The following is a 10,493-nucleotide window of genomic DNA, read 5'->3' on the forward strand; positions in this document are numbered from 1 at the left end:
TATAACTGTCAAGAAATTGAAGGCTGGGCACCTTAATTTTCTGCCATCTATAATCAGATGCAAGTTGTGACAAAGCCAAAAATGAAATCAAGGGACCGAGGCATCTAATATGTCATTTCTTGTGTCTTTTTTTTGTTGGGGGGGGGTGGCTATGAATCTGGAGGAAAATACACTGTTTGCAACAGGGTAATGCAGTTCTATGATGCACTCATCCAAAATCCCATTTTAAGTGACAGGGCATCATTATGAAGTAAACACATGATATGGATAGGGGCTGGCACAGATTCTGATGGACAGCCACACTCCTTTATTTGAGGTGTTACATCATGAATCAGAATGGACCAAAATGAAGATGACCCCTCTTTAAGAGTAGAAATTTCACACTGACATGAGAGCAGAAGGCTTGCTTAGGCAAGCTGACAATTTCTGCCGGACATGATGGAGCCATCAAGTTTCCACTAGGTGGGAATTTCCAGTGAAACAAAATATCTAGAACAATAGCACAACAAATAACCACTTCCAATAATGCCTTTAAAACATATGAAAGTTCTATAGTAGAATAATCACCTAGAGACATAGGGGAAAAAGTTCAAGTTTTTTTGGGTTAGCAAAATTAGGCAAGATATACTGCAGTTTAAATGTTTATCTAATAATGAGTAAGCTTGGTACACTGGGTCACACACATACATAAAAAGGATAGGGAGAACTACTCTAGGCTCAAATTGGAGCTAGAAAATTACCTGTCTCGATGTTATTAATAGCTCCAATTATTTAAGGAAGAAATTCTAAGCACACAGTTTCTCAGGGAAGCAGCAAGCAGTGGAATAAGCACACACTTAAGAGAGGCAAGTTCAAATCCTGCCTCTACCACTTAGCAACAATATGACTTCACTGACTACAAATTTTGGGTAATATTATTGGCTTCATTGACTGGAGTAAAGGTAACAGGTGGAAAACACCTGATGTAATTTATGCTAATTTATGTCTCCCTTCCTTCTCCCTTTCCCTCTGAAGTCAAGGCTCTTTCAAAGTCCTCCAAAGGAATCAATTATGGCAGCGGTTAGTCCTGAGCTAGACTCTATTATGAGGCATCCCACATCGTTCCTTGTTCGTTTCATTCAAGCCACCATCATTGCAGCTTCCTTCCATTTTCTGACTCTTTAGAGATGAATTTATGTGTCTTCCTGAAACACAAATTGCTTGAGTCATGCTTATGTCCTGTCCTGACAGCCAGGATCAAAGTTTCGTGGACAAGTGGGAGGTTCTCAAGCAACAGTACAGAAGATACAACTTCTTAGATAGGCTTAATCTTACCGTTATCCAAAATTGTTGAAAATATTTCCTCCTCTGTTTCATTTTTCAAAACCTTGGTAAACAAAGACCTCTTGTTAGTCTCATAACTTGTGCTTGCACAGAAGAAATCTAAATAAGTTTCTTTAGGATACACTTTGATGGTCGAGCTCTACACTGATTTCATAAAAATATTAGGCATGAAAGAATTATCAAGGATGGACTCTCTCAGAGAGCATCAACGTTCTGCTCACTTCTGCAATTTGCACTTCAATATGATTCTCAGGTTATGCCTGATTTGGGAAGAATCAAAACAACCACACTCAGACACACGGCACAAAGGGAGGGCATCTCCCTGCACAGTTTCTCTGCCCACAGATTCTCGACATCTGGGGATGCCCAGGAGATGGCAGACAGGCAATCAGGGAGCTCTTTGCTCAAGTGCTCATAGAGGGCACTTCATCTTGTAACTGCTTGGACCTCCTCTTTTCCTGGCAGATGGAGCATGCATCTCAGCTTCAGCAAAGTAAAAGGAGCTTCATTTTATCTAGTTAACGCCTCTGGTCCTCTGTTTCTGCAGGAAGAAAGCCAAAGGAAAAGCTTCTCCCTTTCCTGGCCACAAGATATTAACATAAAATAACCAATAAAGTAGTGACACTGTCAGATATGATGCCTGGGATTAGATGTGTACATAGCAAGCATATTTGTTCTTTGCTACAAGATGGCTTCTTGCTCCTATATTTTAAATACTGAAGCAGAATAATAGAGTACACTCATGACTTGTGTTCATGGCTCTGATGAGGATATGATATATCACAAAAGGAGGAAAATTTACTTCCACAGTTAAAAGTATAAGACAAAAGTGTCTGGGACTTCCCTGCTAATCCAGTGGTTAAGAATCCACCAGCCAATGCAGGGGACATGGGTTCAATCCCTATTCTGGGAAGATTCGACATGCTGCAGGGCAGCTAAGCCCATGTGTCACAACTACTGAGCCTCTAGAGTCCAGGAGCCACAACCGTCAAAGCCTGAACACCTAGCGTCGTGTTACACAAGAGAACCCACCACAGTGAGAAGCCTGAGCACAGCAACTTGAAGCCCCTACTTGTCCCAACTAGAGAAAACCTGAGTGCAGCAACAAAGGCCCAGTGCAGCCAAAAATAAATCAACTTTTAAAAAAAAAAATGAATTTCCTTGTTTAAAAAAAAAAAGACATACTTGTCTGTATGGGAAGAGAAGCACTGGTGGAAGGAGAGGAAGAAAGGAAGTTGTAGCATTTGATACACTGCAAATGCTCAACAAAATTAACTGATTTTGTCGTCATTGTTTTGGTTGTTGTCAGACTGTCATTGTTTCCAAGGGCAAATATTGAATAAATTGGATGGGTGGAGGTCAAAACAAAATGGATAGAGAAGATTAATAAATCTAGGGAGCACTTTCAGAAAATTAGAAAAGGAAGAGAAGTAATAAACAAATAATGGACCATAAAGAAATAGAAATTAGGAATACTTTTGAAATTTGTTAGATAGGTATATATAGATCACTATCAGCCACAAAGCCTAAAGTGCTTTAGAAGAACAGGTGCTGCATAAGTAAGAGGGTTTTTTGTTTTTTAAGGACCAACAACACACAGAAAATTCACAGGGTATGTGAAATTTCAGCCTATCATTCCAAATGGACCTCTCCCAGGACCACTTTCTTATTTTGCTCTGAGTCATACAAAACACATTTAAGGACAAGAGTTCAAGTATGTTGACTTTTAAAGAAGACCCTTACCTCGGGCACTCTTCAGTGACAGGAAACAGACCCCGGGTGCTTTCCATCTTCTTCTGAACACTTCTTTCCCTGTCACGAACACACGGTGCCCAGTTTTCAGAGGCTACAGCCTTGTATCTATTGCAGCTGACATCTAGAAGAGAATCAAATATGTTGAGCCTTTTCTGAGGCTTCAGTTGACATTCTAAGCATGATGCTTTCCAACAACATATTAGGTTTTCCAAAACTTATTCATAATTTCCCATGCCTAATATTTTAAATTATAATTCTATTATAACAAAGTGTCAACAAACATATGAAATTGAGCCTTTGGTTTCTTTATCTAGCTAATTGTCACATCAGCCCTCCTTTATCTCTCACCAAATGCTTCAGTCCTAGCATCATGTTAATACCAGGCCTTGAGTGTGCAGGGACTATGTCAACACATATTTGAAATTCACCCAATTATGGAATGCCAAGAGTGTTTTGCTGTCCAAACTGCACCCACTTATTTCACTGAACAATTTTCGAACAATTTCAAGGTTATTGTCAACTAGCATGCTTCTTACAGTTCAGTAATTTAGTTCATTATAAACGAATCAGTTCAACTCTAAACAGACAGGAAAGTCCATACTTGTTCATCTGTTGGCTTCTAGTGGGAAAGCGTACACACATCAGGTCCAGATCATTCACGTGGATAAAACCTCACTATACACTAAAGAAGAATCACTGTTTGGAGAATGAAACCCACTAACTCACTAAAGATCCATTAGTAATGTACTGACAATGTTCCAGACTCTGTGGTGTGTATTTTGTTCTCACAAACAACACAGGAAGCAGGTACTATCTCTTGGCACAATTTTCAGATGAGGAAACTGTCCCTAAGACAATGAAGGCACTTTTAAGGCCACACACTAGTTGATGGCAGGCACACTGCAGCCAGGTCTTTCAGTCTCCAAAGGCAGGCTCAGAAATACTCTCCACTGCCTTAGGGCATATAATTGTCACCTGTGGGGTTTGTTGAAGCCACAGAATCCCCACTCACAGAGATTCTAATTCTGATCTGGAAAGTCTGGAATGAGGCTCAGATCGCTACATATGAAATCACTGCCCCTCCAGGCGATTCTGGCACAGGTAGTCTGTGGCTCACACTTTAGGAGCAGCACTGGATCCTTGCAGCGTCTCCTTGGCTCTGCTCTGTGGCCTACTGCATATTTTAAAGATGACAGCAGCATATCACCCATGCACAGTCCTTTCTCGGCACATTCCCACAAGGCGGTGGAATTTATTTCTCAGTTGTCTTACATCCACTAGGCCTTGTATCTGCCTCAACCAATAGAACACAGATGTGATGCTGTGCCAGGCGCGGGTGTCACTCTTAAGTAGGAATTGTTTCCTGCTTCTTTAAACCAAGAGACTAAAGTGACATCACCATGCTGTGAGAAGTCCAAGTCACATGGAAAGGCTCTGAAGCCTGTAATTTCACGATGTAATGAAAGAGAGAGAAAGAAGCTAAGAATGAGAGAGGAGAGCTAAGGAGCACCAGACATGAGAGATGACGCCAACTTGGAAGTGAATACTCAAGCCCCAACCATCCTGCCAGACAACACACGCAGCAGAGATGAACCTCCAAGCAGAGTCCTTCCTCACCCACAGAGTCATGAGCAAAAAAACAAATATGTCAAGACCTAAGTTATGGAGTCATTTGTTACAGAGTAATAGAAAACTGAAATACGCTACCACTCATATCATTAGAATTGTATACCTGGGCTTCCCAGGTAGCGCTAGTGGCAAAGAATCTGCCTGTCAATGTAGGAGACATAAGAGATGCAGGTTCAATCCCTGGGGTCAGGAAGCTCACCTGGAGGACGGCATGGTGGTCCACTCCAGTATTCTTGCTGGAGAATCCCATGACAGATGGGCCTGGCAGGCTACAGTCCATAGGGTCACAAAAAGTTGGACACAACTGAAGCAACTCAGCATGTATGGATATAGTTATATATATTATATATACACATATGCATATATGGTAGTATACTATACTGAAAGCAAAATAAAGCATTGAAAACCTTATGCATAAAGGAATTTTAACCAAAAATCACTGTAATTGAGTAAAATTCCTTTTCCTGTAATTATCTGCGAATTTTCTTGAATTCTCATTTTTACCTTAAATGTGTAAACATGACCGTAGCATTCTCACTCTGTGGGAAAATTTTTATTATTGAAGAGATGGCAAGAATACACAGAAGAACTGTACAAAAAAGATCTTCATGACCCGGATAATCACGATGCTGTGATCACTCATCTAGAGCCAGACATCCTGGAATGTGAAGTCAAGTGGGCCTAAGAAAGGATCACTACAAAGAAAGCTAGTGGAGGTGATGGAATTCCAGTAGAGCTATTTCAAATCCTGAAAGATGATGCTGTGAAAGTGCTGCATTCGATATGCCAGCAAATTTGGAAAACTCAGCAGTGGCCACAGGACTGGAAAAGGGCAGTTTTCATTCCAATCCCAAAGAAAGGCAATGTGAAAGAATGCTCAAACTACCGCACAATTGCACTCATCTCACACGCTAGTAAAGTAATGCTCAAAATTCTCCAAGCCAGGCTTCAGCAATAGGTGAACCGTGAACTTCCTGATGTTCAAGCTGGTTTTAGAAAAGGCAGAGGAACCAGAGATCAAATTGCCAACATCCGCTGGATCATGGAAAAAGCAAAAGAATTCCAGAAAAACATCTATTTCCGCTTTTTTGACTATGCCAAAGCCTTTGACTGTGTGGATCACAATAAACTGTGGAAAATTCTGAAAGAGATGGGAATACCAGACCACCCGACCTGCCTTTTGAGAAATCTATGCAGGCCAGGAAGCAGCAGTTAGAAATGGACATGGAACAACAGACTGGTTCCAAATAGGAAAAGGAGTACATCAAGGCTGTATATTGTCACCCTGCTTATTTAACTTCTATGCAGAGTACATCATGAGAAACGCTGGGCTGGAAGAAGCACAAGCTGGAATCAAGATTTCTGGGAGAAATATCAATCACCTCAGATATGCAGATGATACCACCCTTATGGCAGAAAGTGAAGAGGAACTAAAAAGCCTCTTGATGAAAGTGAAAGTGGAGAGTAAAAAAGTTGGCTTAAAGCTCAACATTCAGAAAACGAAGATCATGGCATCCGGTCCCATCACTTCACGGGAAATAGATGGGGAAACAGTGGAAACAGTGTCAGACTTTATTTTGGGGGGCTCCAAAATCACTGCAGATGGTGACTGCAGCCATGAAATTAAAAGACACTTACTCCTTGGAAGAAAAGTTATGACCAACCTAGATAGCATATTCAAAAGCAGAGACATTACTTTGCCGACTAAGGTCCATCTAGTCAAGGCTATGGTTTTTCCAGTGGTCATGTATGGCTGTGAGAGTTGGACTGTGAAGAAGGCTGAGTGCAGAAGAATTGATGCTTTTGAACTGTGGTGTTGGAGAAGACTCTTGAGTCCCTTGGACTGCAAAGAGATCCAACCAGTCTATATTGAAGGAGATCAGCCCTGGGATTTCTTTGGAAGGAATGATGCTAAAGCTGAAACTCCAGTACTTTGGCCACCTCATTTGAAGAGTTGACTCATTGGAAAAGACTCTGATGCTGCGAGGGGTTGGGGGCAGGAGGAGAAGGGGACGACAGAGGATGAGATGGCTGGATAGCATCACTGACTCGATGGATGCGAGTCTGAGTGAACTCCGGGAGTTGGTGATGGACAGGGAGTCCTGGCGTGCTGCGATTCATGGGGTCGCAAAGAGTTGGACACGATTGAGCGACTGAACTGAACTGAACTGATATATTTTAAGCTTTAAAATGTTTTATATAGTGAAATCCTTGATATATTTTCTTTAATTTTGTATTTCCCCTTACCTGTATTTTATTTTCCAGCTTTATTGAGGTATACTTGACAAAACTGTATATATTTAAGGTATACAATGTGATCTTTACTGCATGTATATATTGTGAAATGATTACCAAAATCAAGTTAACACATGCATCACTCACAATTACCTTTATTTTGGTGTGACATGAGAATACTTAAGATCTACCCTTTTAGCAAATTTCAATTTTACAATACAGTCTTATTAGTCACCATGCTGTACATTAGATCTTCCTTACATTTAGAACAGCTCCAAAATTATGCTGTCTTCTGCAAAAGCAGTGTGATGAAAGGCACACACAAAGATCTACATTCCACTTTTTTGCACCTGATTCATCAGTTCAGAGATAAAAGTCAGTCTGGGTTATTAAACGGATTTGTAAGTATTCTTACTCTAGAGAGCCAAATTGGGACAAAAAGGATTCATTATCATAAGTTCCCAGATGAACACAAACCCAGAGTGAAATTTAACAAACTTTTAACTTGCATAAGCAATTGTTAAGTTTTCAGCACTAATCCATTTCCATGCTGCAGATATAATGACATTTTATCCTTTCAACCTCATGCCTAGACACTCTGCACAGAAAATCCTGTTTTAATCATTAAAATTGATGCATATACCAAGTCATTGAATAACTACCCTCATTCCCATCTGCTAGGAAGGCACAGTGCCACTTAGGAGTGCCTGGCCAGGACTTTCGAGGCATAACTATCAACCAAAGATGGGATCAAACATTAGCCATGTTGATTGCAACAATGGGTCTGCCCAGTCTGACTTTCTGTTTAGCTCTGAGCAAAATGAGTCAATGGAAAACATTATGGCCATCATGTGTGAACATAATCAATTATAAAGCCTTAGTGTTTGGGATAAGCTGATGAAAATTGTATCTAACTTTCCTAAACTCTCTCACTATGTACTGAAGAAATTCTTTTTCACTCTCAGGCTACCTTACCATCATCAGAATTGGAATACAATCCGTCCCTTGGCATGAATTGGAGTTCTAACTCATCTTAACCCACAACTGCCCCCTACACGGCTTTTTTCTTTATTTTTTAGTTTTCTTTTTCACAGAATCTGTGCCAAACTGATCTCACATATTTCAAATCTTGAGCTCTACTTTCTGCCCAATGCCCTCATCTAGTCTCATGGTTTAGCTATAGGCCATAGCTCATTACTTCTCTCCAGAATTCAGACTCAGATATGCAACTATTTGTGAGGCATCTCTACCTTTACACTTGGGTCTTAACACATCAAACTGAATTTAGGTTCTTCAGCTCACCATCTCCCATTTTAATGAGTAGCAATGCCATCCATCAGGTTCCACAAAACTGCTCCCTTACTCCAATCCAATTACCAAGTCTCCCCATGTTCAGCTCCTCATACGTCTCAAATTTAGCCCCTTCTTAACACAACAATTTAGTCCCCATCTTGGTTCAAGTGCTCATTGTCTCTCACTTTAACTACTGAAAAAGCTTTTCAGACCCCTCTATTAATAGATTCAGTTCAGTTCAGTCGCTCAGTCGTGTCCAACTCTTTGTGACCCCATGAATTGCAGCATGCCAGGCCTCCCTGTCCAGCACCAACTCCTGGAGTTTACCCAAACTCATGTACATCGAGTCAGTGATGCCATCCAGCCATCTCATCCTCTGTCGTCCCCTTCTCCTCCTGCCCCCAATCCCTCCCAGCATCAGGGTCTTTTCCAATGAGTCAACTCTTCCCATGAGGTGGCCAAAGTCTTGGAGTTTCAGCTTCAGCATCAGTCCTTCCAATGAACACCCAGGACTGATCTCCTTTAGGATGGACTGGTTGGATTAATAGATTAGCCCATCAAAAAATAATAGCCAACATTTATTGCTACCAAGAGTCAGGCACTTTCTAGGGTTCCTATGTGTATTGATTCATTTAATTGTTTGATAAGTGGTATTTTTATGATCCCTCATTTTAAATAAAAAGAATCGGGGCAGAGAAATTGAGTTACTTTCCCAATATCATGTCTAAACATAACAGAACCAGAACAGAAATTCAGGCATCCTGACTTCATGGACCAAGTTCTTAACCACTCTATCCACTACCTAAATATGGCCTTCATCTGTGTCAAGGGTTGCCAATCAGTCAGAAACTTAAAACCAGTCTCCCCATAAAAGCATTCAGAGGACTTGTAAGTGTAATTCCCCGCCTCCTACTCTTTTGTTCCTCAGCCTTTTCCCTTTTACTGGTCTCTGCTTTCTGTGTGCAGAACTTCTACATGTAGATTCTACCATTCTAACAAAGATTTTTCTGCCAAGCCTGCCACACTTCCAGGTTCCTAGTATTAGAGACCAAGATGCAGACTCTGGATGTTCCCCTTGCTCTGGTGGGGGTTGCTGCTCCAAGACCTTTCCCCTGGAGAGAGCCAGGGCATGAATCCCTGTATGGCACCAGTGGTAAAGAACACAGCCGCCAACCTAGGACATGCAAGAGACGCAGGTCTGACCCCTGAGTAGGAAAGATCTGCTGGAGTAGGAAATGGCACCCCACTCCAGTGTCCTTGCCTAGAAAATTCCATGCAAATAGTAGCCTAGCAGGCTATAATCCATGGGGCCACAAAGAATTGGACACGCCTGAGCACCAGCACCTTTTGAGTAGGAAATGGCAACCCTCTCCAATATTCTTGCCTGGAAAATTCCATGCAAAGAGGAGCCTACTGTGCTACAGTCCATGGGGTCACAAAGAGCCGGACATGACCTAGCTACTAAACAAAAACAACAACAACACACGTATACACATATTTGTGTTCTTGCCTGGAGAATCCCATGGACAGGGGAGCCTGGTGGCCTGCCATCTATGGGGTCGCACAGAGTCGGACACGACAGAAGTGACTTAGCAATGCACATATTTACATCAAATTTTCTTTTCCTTTTCTTTTTCTTTTTTCTTTTCTTTTTCCTTTTCCTTTTCCCCTTTCCTTTCTAATAGCTCAGTCCTAAAACCACTGGGTGGGGCAAAGCAAGAGAGCTGTCTGCACAGATAGCTGGCCTGGTGTAGGACGTCAGAGGCCAAATAAGTCTGAAGAGCATGTCCACACTGCGGAAAGCCCAGTTTGAGATGTTACGCGTTCGATCAACTTTCCTGAGTGCAACCAATAAACCAGCACCACAGCCATCTTCTCCTCCCTCTGACACCCTCCTCATACCCCACATCACTGTGTTCCTATACCACATGCTGAGCCTTTCCTGGTGTCAACACTCCACTTCCCCTGCTTGGGCCCTGATCCCTCTCATAAGTCTCTTCTCTGCAGACAGCATGCCCACCTTGCCGTGCTGTGACACTTACACCAGACTCCCCACTTCATAGATGCCCTTCTTACCTCGCGTGGGTTCTAGCACCTAACAGGCCTTCCCTCCCTGCCCCTCACATAGTCACACTCCTCACCTGACTTGGACTCTCAAATTTCTCATATACTGACATATAATGACATATTCTCATATATGAGGATATATCAACTGTGATGTTGATTTAATGTAGGAATTTGACTGGGCCCTGGGGCAC

Source organism: Oryx dammah, unplaced genomic scaffold (genome assembly GCF_014754425.2).
Source record: "Oryx dammah isolate SB20612 unplaced genomic scaffold, SCBI_Odam_1.1 HiC_scaffold_25, whole genome shotgun sequence".
Classification (NCBI taxonomy): domain Eukaryota; kingdom Metazoa; phylum Chordata; class Mammalia; order Artiodactyla; family Bovidae; genus Oryx; species Oryx dammah.